Source organism: Mustela nivalis (genome assembly GCF_964662115.1).
Source record: "Mustela nivalis genome assembly, chromosome: 7".
NCBI classification, from domain to species: domain Eukaryota; kingdom Metazoa; phylum Chordata; class Mammalia; order Carnivora; family Mustelidae; genus Mustela; species Mustela nivalis.
The window spans coordinates 19,482,937-19,508,741 of record NC_139026.1 but is presented as its reverse complement, the minus strand read 5'-3'; the positions used below and the strand labels follow the sequence as shown (position 1 = coordinate 19,508,741).

The following is a 25,805-nucleotide window of genomic DNA, read 5'->3' as shown; positions in this document are numbered from 1 at the left end:
TATGTGCATTTCAAAAACATCATTCTGTATGCACTTGGGAGAATGGGTTGGAGCTGGACAAGTATAGAACCAGGGAGATTGGTTATATTATTTCTAGGTTTAAAAGTAAATTCTGGGTGAGGTGCATTCTTCTGTATCTTGATAAAATTTATTTTTTTCTATCATAGCTCTCAATATAGAACCGTATAGGCAGTAAAGTTCTTGAAAGTCTATGTCTACATCATCATTTTTTAATCTCATAGTTGGTGCTTAATAATGATTTGTCAAATGAGAAATTAATAGATGAAATAGAACAATCATGTGAAGAACGAATAGAGATGGTTGTGAAGTTCGCTCACTGCACACTCCTCTAAGGCCAAATTCAACCCATTCTCTCCTCCAGTGTGGTCCACTTCCATTGTTCCTGGTCTAGTTAATGGCACTTATATTTGTGCAGTTGTTGAAACCAGAGTTAGGAAGGTATTCTAGACCTCTCCTTCACCTCCACTTTCTGCATTCACTGTATCTCCAAAGTCTGATGATTTTCCAAGCTAAGTGTCTCTGTAATCTAACAACTTCTCTCAATGTCCACCATCATTATCTCATTTCTGAAACCTAGAAGTACTGTTTCAATCCTTGCCTGTCTCCAATCCATTCTCCCATGTGCTAAAGAATGATGTTTTCGAAATGCATTTCTATTCATGTCACTCGATCTTGTTTAAAAACCTTAGAATTAGGGTGCCTGCATGGCCCAGTCATTAAGCATCTGCCTTTGGCTCAGGTCATGATCCCAGGGGCCTGGGATCGAGCCCCACATCGGGTTCCCTGCTCAGCAGGGAGCCTGCTTCTCCCTCTCCCCCTGCTGCTTGTGTTTCCCTCTCTCTCTTATTTATTTGTCAAATAAATAAGTAAAATCTTAAACAAAAACCTTTAAAATAAATATCAAAATTATTGAAGTGACAATAGGTCTTAGGTTGCCTGACCATCTGGCCACTCCTCTCCAGCCTTATCTGCCTTCACTGTCTTCTACCCTCTCTTCTTATGGTCCAGACATATACAGCCTCTCTCAGATCTTTGGATGCACTCTCCCTCAGAGAATAAGTACATGCTGTTTTCTCTCTTGGAATTCTCTTCCCACTTCTTCCCCCTTCCTCTAGTTTACCCTTATTCAGTCTTTAAAATCCAGATCCAGAACTATTCCCAGGGAAGCCCTTCTCTACTCCTTCCAAAGACCAGGTCTCCTTGCTGTATTCTCTTTAAATCATGTTTCCTATATAACATTTTTTATTTGAAAGTCTATAACTTTGCAATTATTTGGGTATTATATCATAAATCCTTCAGCCCTCCAGGTAAACTAAACTCCATAGAGGCATATACCATGTCTGTTTTTGCTCACAGTTATATCTCTAATACTCAACACAGTGCCTAGCTTACCATAAATGTTCAGTATTTGTCTATTAAATGAATGCAGTAAGGATGAGAGTAATAAAGACAATATGGGAAAATCTAATTATAAATCTTTATGCTCTGAACTACATTGTACAAAAAAATCTAAGTTGAGAATCAATTAAAAAACAAATAGCCTAGCATTATATTTGAACATATATTAATGTTTGAGAAGCAGTAGAGGGAAACCAGTGAGTACACATGTCTGCAAGTCCACATATGATGCCATTGGTAATTTTATATGGTACCATCAAACACTTACAGATAGAAAAACTCCTAGATGTCAGAACCTTAATACTTAAAACAACCCTATGGCAGAGGGAAAATTATTGTCACCATTTGCAGATGAGGAAAGTAAAGCACAAAAAGTTAGTAGGTCACGTAGCTAGGTTAGTCCACCTACTGAAACAACCCCCAAATATCAGTGCTTTAACACTATAGAAGTTCATTTGTTGTTCACATCATTGTTTAGTGTGGGTTACCATGAAGAAGGAAGTACAATGTCTCTGCTCCACAGAGTCATTCAAGTACTCAGGCTGCTTCTGTTGTAACTGCCAACCCTTAGGTCCCTTGCTAGGATTGACATGAAAAGAGGAATGAGAAATTTTGTGGGAAGTTTTTAATGGGCCAGGCTAAGAAGTGGTGAACAACACTTAAATCCACATTTCATGGACCAGAATTCAGTCATGTAATTGTCCCCACTCAAGGGATGCTAACATAACTAGTCTATCTCTGTGCTCAAGAGGGAAAAGTTAGCAGGTTTTCTGAACAACTCAGCGGTCTGTCTCAGTGATGGAGCAGGAATTCAAATTCAGACAGGGAGGCTCCAGATTCCACATTCTTTTTTATTTTATAAAGTATTTTATTTATTTATTTGACAGACAGAGATCACAAGTAGGCAGAGAGGCAGGCAGAGAGAGAGGAGGAAGCAGGCTCCCCACAGAGCAGAGAGCCCAATGTGGGGCTTGATCCCAGGACCCTGGGATCATGACCCGAGCTGAAGGCAGAGGCGTTAACCCACTGAGCCACTCAGGTGCCCTCAGATTCCACATTCTTAAGCATTACACTCTACTGTGGGATTTTTCAGCTTTTGTGCTATTGACATTTTGATCTGAATAATTCTGTTGTAGGGAGCTGTCTTGTGTGTTATAGGGTGGTTAGTAGATCATTGTTCTCTATCCATTTGATGCTAGCAGCAGTTCCCTCCCTCCTTGGTTGTGAAAATTAAAAATGTTACAGACATTGCCAAATTTTCCCAGAGTTTGGGGAGAATGGGCTCAAAATTGCAGCACTCTCACCACTTGAAAACCACTGCTTTACTGGCTTTTAATACATGATACCCTTCGGGCAGGACCACTCACTTTTTGACATCAATTAAACTCTAGTTGAATCTGATAATTATGACAGAATTCTATTTAAGATTTAAGTTTTTTCCTTGTCACCTCCTTGCCTGTGAATGTTGGCCTGCTTAAATATCATCACCCTTCATTCTTAAAATGGCATTTGCAGTAATATCCTGAGGCAGTTACTTTTTAAGGCTGATACTCAAAATAAAGGTTTATGCTGGTAGACCGAGGAGAGGAAATGTAGATAAGATGCGTGCCAGTTTTTATAATAGATATGTGATATATTCTTTCAAGAACTAGATCAATTCTGAATTGCCCTTCAGGAAATGTTTGTGTTAGATATAAGCATGAAAATGTTTTTCCCTGTAGTTTTATTCCTGTTATTACCATTAGTTTATTTTTATGAAAACCTATAAAAATGAGGTGAAATTAACCATTGACCATTTCCTAATAGAAGATTCTGAAATTTGTGTTTGTTGTAGGTGCCTGTGATTAAATAGGTACTCATTCATGCACATGCCCCATGATTGTTGTTGTTCTGAGTGCTTGGAAATCAGCCGTGAACAAACAGGCCAACATCATTGTTCTCCTAGAGCTTACCATATAGCTGGGGCTAAGTGGCAAAAAATTGTAAACCAGTGGTTCTCAATAGGTGAGTGATTTGGCAAGGTCTGAAAATATTTTTGGTGGTCACAACTAGAAGCCGAGAGTGCTACTGGTATCTAGGGGATGGAGTGCACAGGCAGTTCCCATAACGAAGAGGTCTCCAGCCCTGGATATTCGTAGTGTTGAGGGAAATGTTTTTTAAAAAAATCAATCATAGTACATGTTAGAATGGGTTAAATATTATGGACAAAGAGAAAAAGAGGAGTAGGGGTTAAAAATGAAGAACCCTGGCATGGGATGTGTGTGCAGGTTAAATTTCCAAAGATGGTGTTTATATTCTTCTGTGGACCTCAGAAAGAAGGTGTGATTAGAAAAAAACTTAAAAGAAGGTGAGGAGGGGAATGGAGAGGGGAGTTCAAGATAAGGGAACAGCCCTAATCTGTGAGCACATGTGGTTCAAAGTAAGATCTTTGTGGATGGAGAAGAAATGATGAGACTGGCAATAGGGATGAATTAGAAGGGAAAGAGGCTTGGCTTTTACAAAGAGAAGCTAGCTATGGTCTAATTCAACTATTGAAAATACCATTGCAACTCTTTGAAGAACAGACTGTAGGAAGCAAGAGTAGAAACAGGAACTAGTTAGGAGGCAACTGCAGACATCCCAGTGAGAGATGATGTATTTATTTATATATGTATATGTATTTTCACATTTCTACTTTTTAAAAGTCTGTGGTAACAATAGATATCACATATAACTCAATATCAACCCATTTCCTTGCAAAGCTTATTTATGCACAAAACATTTTAGCTAGTGTCCTGTGAATGTATGAAGTAGACATTATACAAAGACCTCTTAAGATGACTTTTGCTTATATGCCTTTCTCCACCCACTAGACTGTGAGCTACTGAGGGCCAGAAGCTCCTGCCTGGCAGCTAGTGACACCCAGGGTATGATTATGATCATAAGACCTAACAGAACAGGAAAGAGCACAGCAGAGTTGGCACTGTTGCCACTGTGGGAAGACAGAGCCAGGACTCCAGAGTCTGGTTCTCTCATTTTAAACCCGGAACATCCATATGAAAAGTTGAAAACCATAGTCAATCAGTCCATTGTGATCTCCATGTTCTACTTTAATTTACCCTTGACTTGTGGACTTATTTTTGGTCTCATTTTTACTAATAGACTATCTTCCCTATCCAGTTTTATGGCATTAAATTCCATTCTCAGGGCTAATGCCTGACCCCAAGACACTTAACTCCTCCATCATACATTTTAATGCATATGTCCTGTGCTTGTGGGGAATGTCAAGTGTGTACATCAGAAGACAACTTGATATGGAATTGGCTTACATGCTTTTTTCTCCCCTTCCAGACCATGATCTAGGGAATAACAAAACAACACAGCTCTTTGTGCCCAAGAAAGAACTGACCACAGAAATCTTGTTGCTGGGATCCGTGAGGGCTGATAAGGACAGAAGAAAGTTGCTGAACGGTTGTTAGTGGGAGGTTCTTTGGAAACTCTCCTTGATTTCCCTCTGAATAAACCAGCAAACCATGGCAATGAACCATGGACAGCGGTAATCAGTCAATTAACTACCTAGCAGCTGTCTTCAAGTAGTGGTCACAACAATTGTAATGATAGAAAGTGGTAGTAGCCACCATTTTTCTGTTATTGTATTCCAGAGTTGTGTCATAGACACATTACAACTCTGAGGGTACAGGTGTATGATGAAGGTCAAAGAGACTGAGTGGCTTGCTCATAGTCACTCTAATCAATGGCAAATTAGCCAACAGAAGTGTATATTCTCCACAGTGCTGACACCTCAGGTGTGTGCCGCATGGGCAGAGCCAAAGAACAGTTTACTTTTCAGCTGCATTACACTAGCATGAACAGGTGCACGTAAATATACCTGATTACCTTTGGAATTAGTTAAAGCATTTGAGATGGGAGAAACAGACAAATAAAATGGTAAAATATAAGTAAATATTCTGAACTAAGGAGAATATCATTTCTTCAGGGGGAAAAAAAAGGGCTTAGATTTGCAACCTTCAGTGGCCTATCTATCTGTAAGGGTTGATAAATGACCCAGCAAATTGGGCTTTAAGCATAGTAGGTAGTGCAGAGGGAGAAACGCAGTTAAGCACATATTTCTGATTGCCCGGGAGGAAGAAAACCAACCGCTTAGTGAAGCAGGACTTTTCTTAGCATTTTCCAAGCATTTTGCAAGAAATAAAATTCTTGTATAGAGAAAGGAGGGAGAGTTGTGAATAAAGCAGTCAACAATTTCCTTAGCAACCTCCTTAGAGCAAACATCTTGTAGGGCTTTTCCACGGGCTGTTTTTTGTAGGTCCCTCAGCATGGTTCTGGAGAATTAATTGCTTGAGGCTCTAACATTTTGGAGGAGTTTAGATATCAGCAAAATACTGCAGTATATTCTAAACTAACCTCATGCAAATTGTTTTTGTCTGAACTACATTCTGCAAGAATTATAGCTGCGAATTGATTAAAAAGCAAATAAGCTCATGTTCCATTTCAATGTATATTTGTATTTGAGAAACAAAAGCAAACCTGTGGGTACACATTTTTATAAATCATTGTGCAATACCATTTGGCCATTTTACATGGTATCACCCAAACTGGATCTACACCTTGTTTATCAGCCATAATTGTATGGGAGCCTAAGAGCCCTATCTTACAGAAAGCTCTCCTGCTCTAGCCAACTATGGGTCCCAAAGCTTTCAGCATTAGGGTCAGTCATTCATTGGAGCATTGTAGTTCCAGAAGGCCCCCTCAAAACTCAGACAATTTCAGAGAAAGTAATTCAATACAACAGTAGGGATTCTGTTGAATAGTAGGTCTGTGAATAAGGTATAATCATTATCCCTATATTTATAGAGGAGGAAACAGACACAGAGAGAGTGAATACCTTGCCAAGGAAACATAGTTGGTAAGTAGTGGGACTTGGATTCTAAGGTAAGGCATTCTGGCTCCAGTCTTAGCCTCAAACTATATATTGGTTCTCTATGGCTGCTATAAAAAACCACCACAAATTTCGTGGCTTAACACAACACAAATATGCTAGGTTAGAAGTCTGCCGTGGGTCTCACCAGGCTAAAATCAAGGTGTGGCAACCTGCCTTCTATTTTAAAGGCTCCAGGGGAAAACCCATTTCTTAGTCCTCTCCAGCTTCTGGAAGCTTCTGCATTCTTGGCTCTGGGCCCCTCCCTTCAACTGCAAAGCCAGTGACGGTGGTTGAGTTCTTCTCACATCACATCATTTCACTCTGACCCGGCTTCTGTCATCTCACCTCCTTCTCTGACTCTTCTTCCTTCCTCTTCCATTTTTAAGGACACCTGTGAATACCTAGGACCTGCCTGAATGGTCCAGGATAATCTCCCTACCTTGAATTCAGTTGAGAAGTAACATACTTCTATCTGAAATAATTCTTTTTTTGCCATAGAGCTTAAAATAGTCGTAGGTTCTAGGGATTAGGATGTTGACATTGTTTTGTCTAGCACAACTATATAAACTGACCAATCTGCATAACCCCAAGGGTCCAGAACAGAAGACAGGTAAGTTTGGGCAGAAGGAAAATAAAGAAGGAAGAAAGCATTGTGGCAATAGGATTTAGGGACATTAAATGAAATGACTTGTGCAAAATATTTAGTCCAGTACCTGGCCCTTAGAAAACACTCAATAGTTAGTAGATATGTTTGGGAATGATGATGAACCACGAGTACAATGAAAATTCTTAGGAGAATCTCTGAAAAGTTGCAGTTAGTACATAAAGGGCAAGTTATATAGTGAATAAAGGACAAAGACTAATTTTTGCAAAGTTAAATATCTGACGTGAACTGGAGTAGCATTCCTTTCAATCTAAATGTTTTTTTAATATTGTAGATATGTTATGGACTGAAATTTATGTCCCTTCCAATTCATATGTTATATCTAAGCCCTACTTTGATAGTATTAGGAGGTGAGTCCTTTAGGAGGTGATTAGGCCATGATGCTGGAGCTCATGAAAGGGATTAGTGCCTTAAAGAAGAGACCAGAGAGCTAGCTTACTGTCTGTCAACCATAGGAGAATACAACCAGGAGTCTGCAACCAGCAGAGAGGACCCTCACCAGATCTTGACCACACCATGATCTCAGATTTCCAATCTCCTGGAAACAAATTTCAGTTGATAAGAAGACACCTCCCAGTCTATGGTAATATTTTATAGCTGCCCAAACTGACTAAATGCAGGATACACTGCCATTTCACATTTATTAGTAATATATGTACATTTGTTTTCTAACTCCTGTTAACATGCTAGGCTGAAACTACAGATTCTTCCAGTATGTGCCTTTTTTTTTTTTTCCTGTTTTGGAATTTTTCTGGTGTTTTCATCAATCTGAAATCTTTAGAGAGTCCTTCAGGCAAAGAGATACTGATATTGATTTAGATAGGATTAATGTTCTTTTAGTGCCCCTATGACTTACAGCAGGTCTCACAACACATGTTTTATTGCAATCACTTATTTGGCATTAGGATCCTCAATATGCATGTTGTTTTTATTGATCCATAAAGTCAGGGGAACCCTATCTCTGTCCTGGAAAGTTTTATACTGAGTTGAAAAATGAAACAAGCTGCACAGCCTGAGATTTAAGTTTTTGAAGATGACGTGGCTTCTTTTAAGTAGGACATAACTTAATGAGTTCAGTTTAAGAGTCAAAAGCTGCACCTAATCTTGTGGGAAAATATAACTTTGGGTGCCTGGAGACTAACATAGCTAGTTAGTTAGCTATGTTCTTTTAGTATCTGTAGGACCAACTATGAATAAGCCACTGAGAAGGTTGGTTTTTTTTTTTTTTTTTTTGCCATTTATCCATCTGTAAATAGTTTTTTTTATTTGCTAATTCATTCATTCAACAATATACATTTTTACCGAAGTATAATTAGCATACAGTGTTAGATTAGTTTCAGGTGTACAACATACTGATTCAACAATTCTATACATTACTCAGTTTTCACTATGGTAAGGGTAGTCACCATCTGTCACCATATAACATGATTACAATATTGTTGACTATATTCCCCATGTACTTTTCATCTCTGTGACTTATTTATCTTATAACTGGAAGCTTGTACCTCATAGTCCCTTTTAACTATTTCATACAGTCCCCCAGCCCTTCCCCTATGGCAACAACCAATTCATTCTCCATACTTAAAGGTCTGTTTTTTGGATTGTTTCTTTGTTAATTTGTTTGTTGTGGTTGTTTTGTAGATTCCATATATAAGAGGAGTCATATGGTATTTGGCTTTGTCTGACTTATTTCATTTAGCATAATACCCTCTAGGTCTATCCATGTTGTCATAAATGGTGAGGTTTCATTCTTTTTTATGGCTGAGTAATATTCCTGTGTGTGTGTGTGTGTGTGTGTGTGTGTGTAGCAACTCTACTCATCTATGGATGAACATGAGTTGCTTCTGTATCTTGGCTATTGTAAATAATGCTGCAATAAATATAGGGGTACATATATCTTTTTGAACTAGTGTCTTTGTTTTCTCTGGATAAATATTTAGCAGTGGAATTACTTGATCACCTGCCTCCTTAGCGCAGTAGGCAGCGCGTCAGTCTCATAATCTGGAATTACTTGATCATATGGTATTTCTAGTTTTAATTTTTTGAGGAAACTTCATACTGTTTTCTACATTTTTACCAAGAGTACATGAAGGTTCCTTTTTCTCCATATAAACCTCTCCAACACTTGTTTGGCTTTTTTGTTTGTTTGTTTGTTTGTTTGTCATTTTGATTCTAGCCATTCTGGCTGGTGTAACATGATATTTCATTGTAGTTTTGATTTGCATTTCCCTGATGATGGGTGATGCTGAGTACTCTCAGATGTGTCTTTTGACTATTTGTATATCTTCTCAGGAAGAATGTCTGTTCAGGTTCTTTGCCCATTTTATTTTATTTTTAAGATTTTATTAATTTATTAATGAGAGACAGAGAGAGAGGCAGAGGGAGAAGCAGACTCCCCACTAAGCAGGGAGCCCAATGCAGGACTCGATCCCAGGACCCCGGGATCATAACCTGAGCCAAAGGCAGACACTTAACCAGCTGAGCCACCCAGGCACCCTCTTTGCCCATTTTAAGATCAGATTAGTTGGAGGTGTTTTTTTATTTGTTTGTTTGTTTGATTTTGGTTTGGGTTTCTTGTTTGTTTTTTGGTGTCAAGTTGTATCAGTTCTGTATAAATTTTAAGATATTAACCCCTTATTGGATGTATCTTCTCCCTTTCAGTAGATTGTCTTTTATTTTGTTGATGGTTCCTTTGCTGTGCAAAAGCTTTTTGTTTAGGTGTAGTCCCAATTGTTTATTTGTGAACTTGTTTCTCTTGCCTAAGGAGAGATATCTAGTAAAATGTTGCTAAGGCTGATATATAAGGTATTAATACCTGTGTTCTCTTCTAGGATTTTTATGATCTCAGGTGTCACATTTAGGTCTTTAGTCTTTAGTCTTTAGTCCATTTCGTTCTCCTTTCTCAAGATTGCTTTGGATATTCAAGGTCTTTTGTGGTTCCATACAAATTTGAGTATTATTTGTTCTAGCTCTATGAAAAATGGTGTTTATATTTTGATATGAATTGCATCAAGTCTGTAGATTGCTTTGGTTAGTATAGACATTTTAACAATATTAATTCTTCCAGTCCATTAGCATGGAATATCTCCATTTGTTGGTGTCATGTTCAATTTCTTTCATCAGTTTATTCAAAAGTACTTTTAGTGTATTGTATGCCAAGTATTATACTGTAGTAGAGAATGTCATTTTGTGGTCATATATATATTTATATATGTGAACATATTTTTTAATTTAAATTTTTAACTTGAGCATATTAAATGTGATGAGAAAGATATCATATAACTCATAAAATGGTAGAAAGACAATTTAAAGCATTCATAGGAAAAGGGAAGTTTTGCCAAATATATGTAAAATAAAATAAACAAGGGTTAACAAAAAGGGAAGCAAAGGGATGAGGACTGCATTTGTGGATGGATTGCATGTTGAATAATCGTACTGTGCATTACGTCATCTGGACCAATGGTCAGAAGGAACAAGGGAGATCAGTGGGGGAATTCTGTGCCGCCCATTCTCCATTCATTGTCTTATCTGACCTTTGCAATAACCCTGCAACATAATTTCATTATCCTTACTTTATAAAAGATAGAACCCAGGCTCAGAGAAGTTAAGTACTTTACCCAAGGCTACACAGTAACAAGCAGACTTTGGGGTTAGAACCCAAATCTGCCTGATTTTAAATCCATGCTCTTTCTAAAATACCACAGCTAACATTCACCACTCACTCGATATCAGGTTACTCATGAGACTAGTAGTATTATTATATCCATTTAGAAATAGAGAAATGGAACAGAGAGGGTTAGCCTATTATCTGAGTTACAGAGCTGGCAGAAGCAGGAAATCTCCTGAACAATGAGATTCCATGAGCTCACTCTTACCTACACTGTTAACATACTCAAACCCAGGCTTTCATATTTATCTTCGTTAGGATTTGGGGATGAAAGACAATAGATTTATCTCTTTTAAACGTACACTCTTGAATCTAAGGGAAGGGCTGTCGTGATTCTAACAATTGTAAGGCTTGGGGCAAGAGTAGAGATGAAGCTTATAGACCATATATCTAAATAATTAAAAGTAATAAATCATTTTTTAACAAGTACAACAGTTTCTTTTAAACTACCTTGACAAATACATCTGCACAAAGACCTGAAATTCTAAGTTCTCAGAATTCTTAGAAATCTGTTTCATTGGTGGGGTGTGGGGAGAAGGATTTCCCCCCACCCTCCTTTTCTCTTCCCATCCCTAGCTCTGTCTCACACTGAGGGGCCTCAGGCTCATGCATGTGAACACCCAGACCCCCTGTCCAGGTGCCATCCATTTCCCCTGCAAACATCTTGGCTACCTAGTAAGCATAGAACTGTCTTTAGGAGGTAGACCTTAGAGGCCCACAAAGACCAGAAGTGGCCTTGGTGATTTGGGGAAAGGCTCCAGGTGGGCACAATCTCTTGGCCTTGCCAATACTCTACCCCATGGGAAGAAATATATCTGGGGAGGCTGATTTATGAGTCCTCTAAAATCCAGAGTCTGGGCAGGGTACCTCTTACATCTGAGAATGGCACTGGTGGGGGAATTCAGGAGTTAAACCTGTGGCCTTTGTGAATAGTACTTTATTCAAATGATTGCTAATTCAGAACCATGTCTTAGAAATATCTTTATCCTTGGAAACAAATTTGATTCTTCTCATTTTCCACTTCTCTCACCCCCAGTATGACACCCACAATATCAATTTTGTATTTTTCACTTCTGATTAATGGTATCACCACTGCATATTGACCAAACTTGACACTACCCTCTTCCTCATTGTCTACCATCACCGCTTAGCTGCTCCTTTCTGACCTCATTGCCAATGCCTTAGTCAAACTGGCCACCAGCTCTTACATGAAAAATTGTAAGTCTGCTGAACTCCTTCCTATTTCCCAACTCCCTTATCCACCACATCCATATAGCTGGAGCAGATGCAAGGCTCCTACTCATAGCTCACATAGCACCTTTGTACCATTAGTCCACCCTTCCTCTAAGAATTCAGAGCCCACAGATTGACAAGCAGAGTATCTTGGTTTTCCACCCTTCCTTATCCCTTAGCCAGGCACTCTTCCTCATCTCTTAGCAGTAAATAAAATTCACTGCCACATGTGGTAGCATTGCTTTCTTAACAGCTTTCAAAGGTAACCTAAGCCCTTTGGGATCAAGTTCAAACTCCTAAGGACATGGCACACAAAGCTGTTTTCTCCCCTCCTCCCAGTCTCCGAGGGTGGATATGCCGAAAGTTCTTACCACACAACACTGGAGGCTACCCTGTGACTCCTGTTATGTGTTCCTAAGGTGTGCTCTTCACTCTCACTATCTAGTGAAAGCCTGTTCTTCCCTCAGACGTTGTCATCTTTGTGAAACCCATTGTATCTCATGCAGATGGTGTTAGACTTCTGGGCCCATTAGCCTTTGTAAATACTGTGATTACAGGAATGATTATATTGTACCACAATTATTTGTTTCCATATCTTGCATAAAGCACAATTCAGCAGCCAAAAGTAATTAGAAGGGATTTCCAGTTTTCACTCGAGTTTCTCAAAGGACACAAAACAGCCAAGTACACGGTCTCAGCAACCGCTTGTTATCCTTTCTTCTTCCTTCACTCCCTCCCTTACTGCCTCTGACACAAATTTCTTTCCTCCACTGAAGCCTTCACAGCCTTTCACTCCTCTCCTCCCCATAAGCCTTTGTTACTGGGACTGGCATAGCTTTTCCACAAGGAAGAAAAAAAAAAATCCACCCTCTTCAGGACAGAGTAAATTAACTTGTAAATTACAGGATTGCCTTTGTTGGTTTAGAGACAGTGCCAGTCAGATTATGCTAGGTTCTGCTACAGTAACATCCTTCAAACCCCAATGTCTTATTCAAGGCATCTTATTTATTTCTTGCTCACATAATATGTTAGCTATGGGCCAGCTGAGGCTCTGCATTACATGTTTTTTTTTCTTATGAGATATTGGCTGAAGATGGAACCTATACCTAGGACATACCTTCTCATGGCAGAGGGAAAAAGTAATGGTAGAGCCACACATTGGCTCTTAAAATTTCTGCTCAGATGTGCCGTAATCATTTCTGTTCATATTCCATTGACCAAAACACGTCTTAGGGCCAAGCATGGAAATGGGATGGGAAATGGTACTTCTCCCCAAGAAGAGGAACCACAAGTCCATGATAATGGGTAGGGGATATGTAATCTTCACAAAGAAAAGCAGCAAATTGGGAATAATAAAGGATTGTGCCTAGGAATACCTTATGTTAATATTATTTTGTTCTGTCACATTTATATAGCACATTAGTCTGTAGCTCTACTAAGGTTCAGATGATCTCTTACACTGTTTTTGCTTTGTTTTGAACATCCTCCATATTTTTAGGAAAGAAAGTTCCCATACAAGTAAGCAAAGACAGACAGATAAGAGAAAAGCTCTGTAGGGTAGAAACCAGACTTGGAATTAAAATACTTCAAAATTCAAATTCAGAAAGCATTGTGATATTGCAGGTGATATTCTTATCAAATTAACGAGCAGGATAGGTAGATGGTTGTTTATGTTGTGTATGATTTCAAAGAGAGAGAAAGCCTTTTCCCTGAAGGGTGTTTCTCTTTCTAGCTCCCTGGACCTCTCAGGTTCCACTCAGGAAAACTGAAACCCAGCAGTTTTTTCAGCATGGAGGTTAATGCTGGGAATCCAGAAAATAAGGGTCAGAGAACTAATATGTCATAAAAGGAACACTGAGTCCACACAGTTATTAACTGCAGGAGGTGTGGGAAGAAGGTACTGCCCCTAGGGCTAGGGTGTCTGAGGGAAGAAATTGATTTTATTAGAACCTTCAAGCTGGAACTGACCCCCATACCTCTGAGGAGGAAATGCTACCCTGCTGGTGCTAGTACCTCTGGGTTGTGGGGCAATGTGGTGGGTCTAGTCTGGAGTGTTTTGTTTGTTTGTTTGTTTGGTTGGTTGGTTGGTTGGTTGTTTTAAGATGGAAATTAGAACCAACTGCCACTTTGAGATTGAAGAACCACTGCTGGATCAATGTTGTCAGGACACTAAGCAAACATGAAAGACCAGATCCTTTCACCTGCTGTTGTTCCCCTTCCAGTCCCCCTCTAGTGCCCCCAAGCAGCAGAACCTATCAGAGAGCCAGCCACAGGGAGAGCTGTATTTGGCAGAGTCCTTGTTCCAGCATTACAGAAGAGGGTAGAGAAGAGGGAGCTAAGACAGTAGCATCCGTGATGGTACAACTGGTTAACAATGTGAACTTTAATCCTTTGGCTAAAGTCATCTGCATTTAAAATAAATGTCCCTGGGCAAGATGGAAGTTTTAACGTATTCATTCATTCATAACCTATTATGAGTAAGCTCATCAGCTCGTTTCTAAAGATTTAAAAATAAAGAAAAGGAGGGGTGCCTGGGTGGCTCAGTTGGTTAAGAGTCTACCTTCGGCTCAGGTCAATAATCTCAGGGTCCTGGGATCCACCCTCATTGGGGTGCCTGCTTCTCCCTCCCCTCTCCCTCCGACCCTCACTCCTGCTCACTTGCCCCCTCACCCTCTCTCAAATAAATCTTTACAAAAAAAATAAAGAAGAGGAGGAAAGAAGAGCTAAGACAGAGTGCTTTGGCTGGAGCAGGGATAGATCAAGGATCTCACTAAGATGGAAGAGCCGGGGAAATGTCAAAAAAGAAAAAAGACCAGGGAATTATGGAGAATAAATTTTTACCAACTTCCAAGTTTTGTGGATGCTTGCCAGGGTTTCTATGTCTTTGCTGACCACAGCAATATAGATGAACCTCAAGAAAGTAGATCTATCTGTTCCTTTGGTCAGCACACAGTCCTACTTAGCTCCAGTAAAGGAATATAAAAATAAGACCCATGACCAAGACCAGACTAAGACAGTAGCCACGGATGAGTCACTGAATGATCAATTTATGCAGTGATAATTGCCTCAGTAAATCAGGCAAAACCTTACTATTGACTCAATTACAGTAGCACCCTAATTAGTAGAGAGCTGAGGCCTGGGTTATTCTAAATTGGATTTTTCTGCTCTGAGGATTAATTGGGAAATCACTAGGTTTCCAAACTTGTTTTTTTTATAGATTTTTTAAAAATGATTTCCTCTTCATTCTGGCTCACTTTTGAATGGGAAATAATAGTGATCTCTACTAAATGTAAATGCTGCTGTGCTTTCATGTTTTCATCCTGACTATTTATTCCGGTTTAGTCAGCATCAAGCACCTGTTTTGTGACAGGCATCGTGCAGGGCTGGACAAGGATGAATGAATCAGAGTGTCTGTCCTTAAGGCTTAGTGGCAGCTCTCACGGGCTCTGGAGTCTGTGAGACCTGGGCCCCCAATCCCAGCACTGCAACTCACAAGCTGTGTGGTTCTGAGCATCAGTTTCTTTATCTCTAAATTGGGATTCATAATAACACCCATGTATTGTGAAAATCAGCACAGTGTATCAATGGCTATGGTAAATGTTCAGTAAATTTGCCTATCAGTAATACACATACCTGGTATATGAATAGATAATTTTGCTATATGTATGTTCTACATATATTGATTTTCTCAGTCCATTGCTAAAGATGCAGATAATTTAGGACTGGTCTGAGTTGCTAGCAAGTACAAGATAATGCTTTTTTCTCTCATCCTCTTTTCTCCTCTTCCCTGCAGCTTTCCTTCCCCTTTTCTTGCCTGCAATCTTTTGGGTTTATGAGAAGTATTTCCATCTAGACTTGAGACAGCTTCTTCCTCCAGAACTAGAGAAAATTAATTTCTTTTGCTTAAGCCACCCAATCTGTGGTACTTTCATATAGCAGCTGTAGTACAAATATTTACTGTTTCTCTCTTCTTGATCATTTGATCATAAATACTTTTCCCTCAGAATTTTGATGGTCTTGCTCCTTTCATTCCAAAACTCAGTATTGCTACTTGGGACTTCAAAAATATTCCAATTCTTATTTCTATTATAATGTGAGTTTGTATGGTTTTCTCTTTGTCCCCAGTGTTCTGAAATAATCACAGTAACATATCTTGAGGTGGCTCTGTGTTCATCTGTTTTAATGAATCATCAGTGGACCCTTTCATCTTGAATACTCTTTTTCAGTTCAGGGAAATATTCTTGAATAATTTCTGAATTCTCTTTCTGAATTTACCCTTTTTCTTTCTTTTTAGAATTCCTAGCTGATCCTCTCATATCTGTCTTTTCTCTCCTTTTTGTTCATCTGTAAATTTTTGCTCTAGGAGATTTTTCTTAACTTATTTTCTGGAAAATTTTAACTTATTTTCAAATGCTTCTATTAAGTTTTTAAATTATGCTATAATTTTGTTTTAATTTACAAGGGCTATTTTGACTTTCGTAATGTTCTGGTTTTTAAAAGTCATATTTTGAGCTTTTTCCACCATTATAATATCTTAACTTTCTGAGCATAATGATTTTTTTTAATGTTTCACCACTCCACATAGCCTAATATCCTCTAACATGTTTCTGTTTATTTTTTACTATCTTTATTATTCTCTATCTTTCGTTAATGAATTTCTTCAGATACCCAGTGATCTTTGACTGACTGTCCATGTGGAAGAATAGGAGATGTAAAACTTAAGTACAGTTTCAGAGTAATGGGTGAGGTTATCAACTGATAGTTTTGTTCTAGGGAAATGGATGGGGGTGGGTGGGGAGTTCATTTTGGAGTCTCCAATCTCTCTGTCTTCAGATCGTTCATCTTACGCTGGTCAGATTCCCCAGAGAAGTCTCTGCCAGTGTCCTGCCTAGAAAGTCAAAACTTGGCTGCCAATGTTTTGGATCCTAAGTGGATGGAGACAGGAATCTCAGCTTCCAGGATGCAAACATCCAGTTGGTCCTCCCAATTTTCACTATGGTTCCCCTACCCCTACCCATGTCTGAGGTTTTAAAGTTCAGGGGCTGTATTATTACCCTATGCAAAAAAAAAAAAAAAAAAAAAAAAAAAAATTCCTCACAGAAAAACCCCAAAAACCAAAGAACAAAACACAACTCTCCAGGCTTCTGTGTTAAAGTACAGGTGAAGATCTCGGATCTAACTTCTTCCTAAGCAGCTTTCAACCAGTACTTATTTCAGCATCCCCTTCACCCGACTTCTAGAGGCCACTGATGCCCTGTTTTAAAATTTTGTGAGATATTATAGTATAAATATGATTGCTTTTGGTCTTGCATAGAGCTGGTTTGGGAATCTGCTAAGTCTGTTACTACCTGTTCGTCTGCTTCTCACATTCTAACAATTTTTTGCTGTTGCTTTCTGCTCTTTGTTCCTTGAGGGTTTATACCTGTATGTCAACACATGCAGCCCTGCATTGGGCACCCTGCTCATGGAATCCGCTTCTCACTCCCCCTCTGCCTTTCCCCCTGCTTGTGTGCTCTCTTTCTCTCTCTCTCTCAAATAAATAAAATCTTAAAAAAAGAAAAAAATAAGCATACACACACACACACGCAAACATGACTGTTATTTTCATGGGGTTTTGAGAGTCAAATTAAATATAAGTGTTTAATTTCCCATCTTTATCTGGAAGTCTCAAGAGCAAGTATTTCTTAATTTGTATTTAAGGTTCAAATAGAAAAGACTATGCCATGAAGTAAAATTAGAAATGACCAATGGAACAAGAAACATGTTTCACTTTGCCTTATATTTCAGCAGTTTGTCACCTTAATCTTATGAAGAGGCTTTAAAATCTTTACCAAAGGGTAAGAACTCTGAATATTACATGTATTATATATTTGGTCTGATAGTCATCTCATCCTTTTAGTCATAACAACCATACTTAACATAAGAAGCTAGTTATTGCACTACAGTGCCTGAAAACCAAAAAAAAAAAAAAACCTCTCAAAATAGTCCTTGTCACATAAAAATTAATTGGTTACTTTGTTCCTACTTAGATTTTCATTAATTTGAGGACATAATTTAAGTGACAGTTAACTGTATCACCTCTGCTTCTCCTTGTTAAAAAATAAATCTCTATTTAAAAGTCTAATTGAGAAAGTTTTCTGAAATATTTTCAAAGCATTAGCTTTCACTTTTCTTTGAAATAATATAATTCTAACCATCAGAAAAGACTGGCATATTTATAGGTCATCTATTGCTACATAACAATCTATCACAAAATTTAACTTAAAATATATCTTATTTGCTCATGATTTTTTTATTTCAGCAGTTCTGCTGCTTAAGCTGGCCAGTTCTATCACTGGTTTCATGTGGAGTCAGTAAGTGGTTGCAATCACTCTACAGAGGAAGGTGGGCAGACAATGAACATGTAGATACATATCTCCCATCACCACCACCAAAAAAAGTTCAGAGAGTAAAACATAGGAAAAACAATAAGGTAATGAGAGAGAAAGAGAGACTTGAGGGACAGGTGAGTAACTATCCTGGCTAAGGTATTAAAGGTGACATTTAAATTGAGACCCAAATGTTGGAAAGAAACAGTTGAACAAAAATCTAGGTGTTGTATGAACAAAAGCCCTGGACAGTGTCAAGCTGGGATTTTTCAGGGCAGAAGAAAAGACAATGTTTCTGGTTTATAATGAGCAAGAGGAGGAGGAGAAGAGATAAATGCATTGGTGTAGGCAAGACCAGACCATGTAGCAGGAGCATGTGGACCATGGAAAGGAATATAGGTTTTATTCTAAATCCATGGGAAGTTGGTGAAGAGTTTTAAGCAGAAGAGGGATGAGATTTAACTTGTTTTAAAAAATCCTTGCTGGGGAGGGTATGTGCTTTGGTGAGTGCTGTGAAGTGTGTAAACCTGGTGATTCACAGACCTGTACCCCTGGGGATAAAAATATATGTTTATAAAAAATAAAAAATTAAAAAAAATAAATAAAATAAAAGATCCTTGCAATGTAGAGAATGAACTGATGGAAGAAAGTGAAATTGGAATAGTTGGGAAATTATTATAGTGATCTTGGAAACAACTTCAAAGGAAAGTGGATAATAAAGATCAGATTCAAGATAACATTTGTGAAGAGGAGCTCAAAGAATTTGATTGCATATTGAACATGAGAGAAAGAGAGGATAGAGGATGCATCTAAGTTTATGACTTGAGAATTTGATGTGTCACATGCTATTTTTTTTAAGATGGAAAAGGTGAGGGGGGAAGCAGATTTTTACCTTACAAGGGTATAGATCAAGAATTCTGTCTAAAACATGTTTGGTTTGAGTTGCCCAGTCATCTACCAACTAGGTTTGATGATCTGTCTCAGTACTTTATAGTCTCACTTTGTGATCCCTGTCCTTGGGCAACTAACACACCATAACCCTCATTTCCTGACAAGTTACTGTGTCCCAAAGAAACTCATTGGCTTCCCCAAAGCCACACAACTAACATGAAGAGGAAGACTTGAACCCAAGTCCTGTACACAGTCTTATAGAGCATTTTCACCCTTACTCATTCTCCTGCTCCAGTTTTGTAGGCAAAGGGAGATGCAGCATAAGGATCCCATTATTGAGGATTTGCCCACATGCTCAAGTTATCATTCACATTCGAGGCAATTGTCCATCTTCTAGCCATATGTGGCTATTTATATTTTAATTTTAATCAGTTAAAATTAAGTAAAAATTTATTTTCTCATTTGTGCTATCCCCATTATAAATGTTCAGTAGCTACATGTGACTAGTGGCTTCCATATTGGATAGCATAGATAAAGAATATTTTCACTATCTCAGAAATTCTTACTCAATAACACTGGACTCTAGGTCATTTGTACTAAATGTGAAGAAAGTGTAGTCATATCTTAATATGCCTAAAAGGAAAGTTAAAAAAAAAAAGAGCTTATATTTGTTTAAAAGTAACACATTTAATGATAAGCTGATTTTTTACCCAGCTCTAATGAACACCTTTCCCCAATTCACACCCTCAAATGTTTGGGTGTTTCTCATTTTATCTAATAAGAATAGATGCTCCTCTGAGGAGAGAAACTAGATAGGTTCCACCTTTGCATTATCCTCCTTCAAAATACATACATGCATAACACCCACATTCCTTTGTACCCACTGCCCACCTCTTGTTCCACAGAACAAGCAGAACATTTATAGAATGTTTACAGCCAGCCTATCACAGAACTTGACAACACTGCTGTGGGTGGTTGGCTATGGCAGAACATATAACTGAGTGCAAATAACCACAGCCTCAGAGAGTCTGTAGCTAAAACATCATTTCATCACATATTCTCTTCCAATTTTTCCCCTTCGTCCTATGGAGGAGATCGGGAGGCTCACCGTGAAAATTGAGGGCTGCTGACCTCCAGAGAAGGCAGGAGAGTAGAGACCTTAGAGGGGAGTCTATAGGAACTTCAGGCTCGGGTTTGCTGGTTACTTGGTGACAAGTCAGCAGGGTCTTCCTCATGGGGCAAGATGAAAGCATCCAGAAAGTGCCATTCACACACACATGCATACAGGCAGGCATGTGCTCTCAGCAGTTCCTTTTACAAATGAATGGGAAAATTTGGAACTGACAGATGGGTTTTGAATCCTTCCTCAATTGGGTGACTTTGGGCATATTATATAACTGCTCCAAAGGGTCGAATAAGGAGACGTATGTGCAGAGCTTCAATCACAAAATTATTCCTCTGCCAATTCACTGTATTCCTCTCCTTATCCTCTAGGGTGGAGGAGAGAACAAACCTAGAACAGAAATTGCATTTTCTCTTTAAAATTTTCATGTTTTTTTTTTCTTAAAAGATTTTATTTATTTATTTGACAGACAGAGATCACAAGTAGGCAGAGAGGCAGGCAGAGAGAGAGAGAGGGAGGGAGACAGGCTCCCTGCTGAGCAGAGAGCCCGATGTGGTGCTCGATCCCGGGACCCTGAGATCACAACCAGAGCCGAAGGCAGAGGCTTTAACCCTGAGCCATCCAGGTGCCCCTTTCATGTTTTTTTATAGGTAGTACTTAATGTATGATAAAAATTTCCTAAATGTGTCAGTGAAGTTTCCTTCCTTTCCAGCCACCTAGTTCTCCCCAGAAGCAGTTAGTATTTCTGGATGTCTGTATGTCCTTTCTGTAGCCACCTGTGCATGTGCAGGCAAATAAATACATCATTATATTTATGTGTACTTCCTTATATGTGTATGTTTTTCTCTTTGATACAGATAGCCATGAGGCACCTGGGTGGCTCAGTTGGTTAATCATCTGCTGTTCCCCCAGGTCATGACCCTGGGGTCCTGGGATTGAGCCCCAAGTCTGACTCCCTGCTCAGTGGGGAGTCTGCTTCTCCTTTTGCCCTTCTCCTGCTTGTGTACACTCTCTCTCTCTCAAGTAAATAAATAAAATCTTTAAAAAAAAACAAAACAAATAGCTATCTATTTTGAACCTTTTTTCCTCTGTAGTATCTGGAAGATTTTCTTATATCTACACTGAACACCCTTAATCTCTTTACAGATGCAGAGTATTTCATTGTCGAATTGTACTATAATTTGTCTTTACTCTCACTGGTGAATTACTTAAGTCATTTTTAGAACTTTGCTATTATAAGCCATGCCATAATTTTATTATTTGTCATTTTGCACATGGATAAATATATTTGTAGAATAAATTTCTTTTTTTTAAGATTTTATTTATTTATTTGTCAGAGATCACAAGTAGGCAGAGAGGCAGGCAGAGAGAGAGAGGAGGAAGCAGGCTCCCCGCTGATCAGAAAGCCTGATGCGGGGCTCGATCCCAGGACCCTGAGATCATGACCCGAGCCCAAGGCAGAGGCTTTAACCCACTGAGCCACCCAGGTGCCCCTGTAGAATAAATTTCTAAAAGAATTGCTGGTCAGAAGATATGTATATATGTATATTATAGCATAGTTATTAATATTATTATAAACACATATTTATATGTAATATATAATTTTGTTGGACTTGGCTAAATGACCATTATAGAATTTGTACTAGTTTGCTGATCTGCCATTAATGTATGAAAGCAGAGTTTCTAAGCCAGTACAGAGCACTGACACCTCAGAGACTGCGCCTCAAGTCTTTTTTTTTTTTTTTTACCATTTAATTTTATTTCTTTTCAGTGTAACAGAATTCATTGTTTATGCACCACACCCAGTGCTCCATGCAATACGTGCCTTCCATAATACCCACTACCAGACTCCCCCAACCTCCACTCCCCAGCCCTTCAAAATCCTCAGATTGTTTTTCAGAGTCCATAGTCTCTCATGGTTCATCTCCCCCTCCAATTTCCCTCAACTCCCTTTTCCTCTCCATCTCCCCTTGTCTTCCATGTTATTTGTTATGCTCCACAAATAAGTGAAACCATATGATAATTGATTCTCTCTGCTTGACTTATTTCACTCAGCATAATCTCTTCCAGTCTCGTCCATGTTGATACAAAAGTTGGGTATTCATCCTTTCTGATGGAGGCATAATACTCCATAGTGTATATGGACTACATCTTCCTTATCCATTCGTCTGTTGAAGGGCATCTTGGTTCTTTCCACAGTTTGGCGACTGTGGCCATTGCTGCTATAAACATTGGGATACAGATGGCCCTTCTTTTCACTGCATCTGTATCTTTGGGGTAAAGACCCAATAGTGCAATTGCAGGGTCATAGGGAAGCTCTATTTTTAATTTCTTAAGGAATCTCCACACTGTTCTCCAAATTGGCTGCACCAACTTGCATTCCCACCAACAGTGTAAGAGGGTTCCCCTTTCTCCACATCCTCTCCAACACATGTTGTTTCTTGTCTTGCTAATTTTGGCCATTCTAACTGGTGTAAGGTGGTATCTCAATATGGTTTTAATTTGAATCTCCCTGATGTGAGCCCCCAAGTCTTATGTTTGCCAGAACAGCCCAGCTTACATGGTGCTTATGTGTGTGCATGCACATGTGTATGTGAATCATTTGAAGAAGGTTGTTTTGGCTAAGTGGCTAAGGAAAGCTTGAGAACAACAATGTCAAGAGTCATCACTGTGCCTTCTCTTAGCCCTTCAGTTTGAAAGAGAAAATGAGATTGTTCCATACCCAGTACGAAAATCCTTTGGCAATTCTCTCCTTTGTGGAGAGAATGGTTCAGGTGGTAGCTGAAAAGATGAAATGGGTAGAAATATTTCCCAGAAGAATTTGATGCCAAGGTATAACGAGATGATATTTAGTCACATAACCCCCAGTGTTAGCAGGTGTTCTCCAGAAGGTCCGTTCATTTGAGCCAATTGTAAGGTCTGACCATGAGCCAAGACCTGTGCTAGAATACAGAAATGAGCATGGCTGGTCCCTGCCCTCAAGAAGCTCATCCAGAGAAGTCAAGTATGTAGGCAGACAGTTTCTGTATGATGTCATAGAAACAACAACAATGATGACAGCTAACTCTGAGAGCTTATTAAACATCAGACAGTGGGGCTCTGCAATGCTTGTCATCTCGCCTGATTCTTCCAAACAAAAATGCTATGAAAGTAATTACAGTGTTATCCCCATTTCACAAATGAGGAAACCAAGATCTAGGGAAGTAGAGGGACAGTCCAATACCCATAGTAAGTGACAAAACTAGGGTCTATTCTGTGGACTGTCTCACTTCAAAGTCTTAAGGGGGAAGGAAGGGTAATGTTAGAACTTAAAGCTGCATTAAATGGTTTTATCCCTCCTTCTCTTATTGTAGCACCACATTACTTTTCAGGGGGAGGCCCAGGGGCTCAAGGAAGCCCCTTAGAGGGAGATGTGCCCTGAGCTGAGGCTCAAAGAATTTGTGGAAACAAGGCAAGTATTCCAGACAGAGCAACTCTTGGGCTGATCTCAAGGAGAGTCAGCCTCCAGGAGTCAGGAAGTTTTAGCACAGGGAGACAGGTGAGTGGAGTGGGTAAGAGGGCAACCTCTGCAGTCAGACTGCCCGAGTTGAAATCCTGGCTCTCCTCCTTAGTTGAGTAACTTCGGGGGCATCACTCACCTTCTCTGATTCTTCACCTGTAAGATGGAGCTATAAAATACTATGCCCTGTGTTATTGCAAGGATTTAATGGGTTAATAAATCTGGGGTGCTTAGAATAGTGCCTGGCACGTGCCCTATATATTTGTTCCCACTGTAGAATCTCCAGGCTCCAGGTACAACCTAGATATAAGAGAGAGGAAAACAAAATTTTGAAGCTCATCTGCAGTGCTTATTATAGAGAATGATTACATGAGCTCACAAAATGTAATGTGGTGCTATAAAAGGAGAAGAAAGCAGAAAACCATTTAATGGAGGAGGGACATGGGCTTTTAGGCCAGAATTGTCCCGTCAAGCATAGTCATACTTATCATCTTTCAGTTATCATCTGGTATTGTGAGTCAAAAATAGACTTTTTGATTTGTCTCTCTTTTTTAATGGCACCTTTATTTGGTATTAAAGTGGAATGGTCTGTCTTAAATAAGGTGAAAAAGTAGAGAAGGATAAAATAAAAGGAACTGCATTCAGTGTAACTTTTGGTTTTCTTCTCTCCTTCTTTGGTGCAATAAAATGTTTTCAGAAAACCCTAAAGAAAATACCAGCTAAGCTCTGCAGCTTCCTCATTCACCCACATATCATTTATCTCTCATCTACCAAGTCAAATTACTTTTTCTGAGAATAGTTTTCTATAACAGAATCCTAGGGAAGTAAAAGAGGAAAATACTTCTCAGGGAACCAACTCATGTGATTTACATTTTATTTTCACATTCTCTGGACTTTATCCCCTTTTTATGTTATCTCAAACTCACATTCCCAGCTTGTTCCCAAACCAGATCCCATGCCCGGACTGTCTACTCTGGGTCAGTTTTCTCTCTTCCACCTGGCATTTAAACAACTCTTGGGAATCTATCTTCTTGAAGAAAAACCTTTAAAAGCAATTTCCCCAACATAAATCCCAATGGCCCTCACTTACTGCTATTCAAAAATATATACCTGTATTTGTATGAGCCACTCACTAGATACTGGGGCTATAGAAATTAGTATGATGCAGCCTTTTGTCCTGAAGGAGTTCAGTTTTGTGTGGTATCCAGACGTGCAAAGGGAGGTTGATTCTGCCATCTCTTCCATACAATCATGTTCACTTCCTTATGGTTTGTCTTTCCTATTAGACTGTAAGCCTCTTAAGAACAAAGATTTTGAGTCTTGTATACTACTGTGTAACCAGTACCCTAGACAGAGCCCTCAATAAACATTTGCTGAATGACTGAGTGGATGAATGAATGAAAAGAAGTGAAAATACAGAATAATTGATAAATCAATGTACTCACAAGATAAGAAGTAGCACAGAAGAGGGCATACTGAATTTGTGGGAAAGGAGTGGAGTTGGAGTGGTGAGGAGACCTGTTGGGGGAGGTGGTTTCTGAGCTGGGTTTTGAAGGCAGTGGCTTGCACATTGATAATCCTTGCACAGTGTCCCCACTCTTAGGAGGTACCTCATAAAAATTTGCTGAGTTAATAAAGTTCACAATTTATGAAGCAACTATACTTAGAGTATGTCTAATATTATACCGTTAAACACATTTCTGGGAAGGGAAGACATGGCCTCTTCATGCTGGATGTTGTGGTCCTGGAAGCTCGGTCACCTAAAACCTCTTAGTTCGCAGTAGGGTAAGGGTATCCACTGGAGAGCCCAGTGTCTTGGTGTGTGTGTATGAGCTCTGTGAGAAACTTTAGAGGTTGGGTCATCCACTAGCTGATAAAGAAAGCAACTTCAAGTATATGCTTTAGGAAAGGAGTCCCATTCAGCAAGGAACATGGGAAAGGAACAGACAGAGGCCCTGAGCTAGACCAGAGCTTATTACCTAATTTTCATATTCACCATCCAAATCAGTTTCACATCTTA

At 39.1% G+C, this 25,805-nt stretch overlaps 1 protein-coding gene across 7 annotated transcripts in view; it reads left to right on the top strand.

Moving 5' to 3' along the window:
• Positions 1-25,805, top strand: part of ANO4 (anoctamin 4) — a 461,396-nt gene that overhangs the window by 308,081 nt on the left and 127,510 nt on the right. The gene's annotated exons all lie outside the window — the stretch shown is intronic.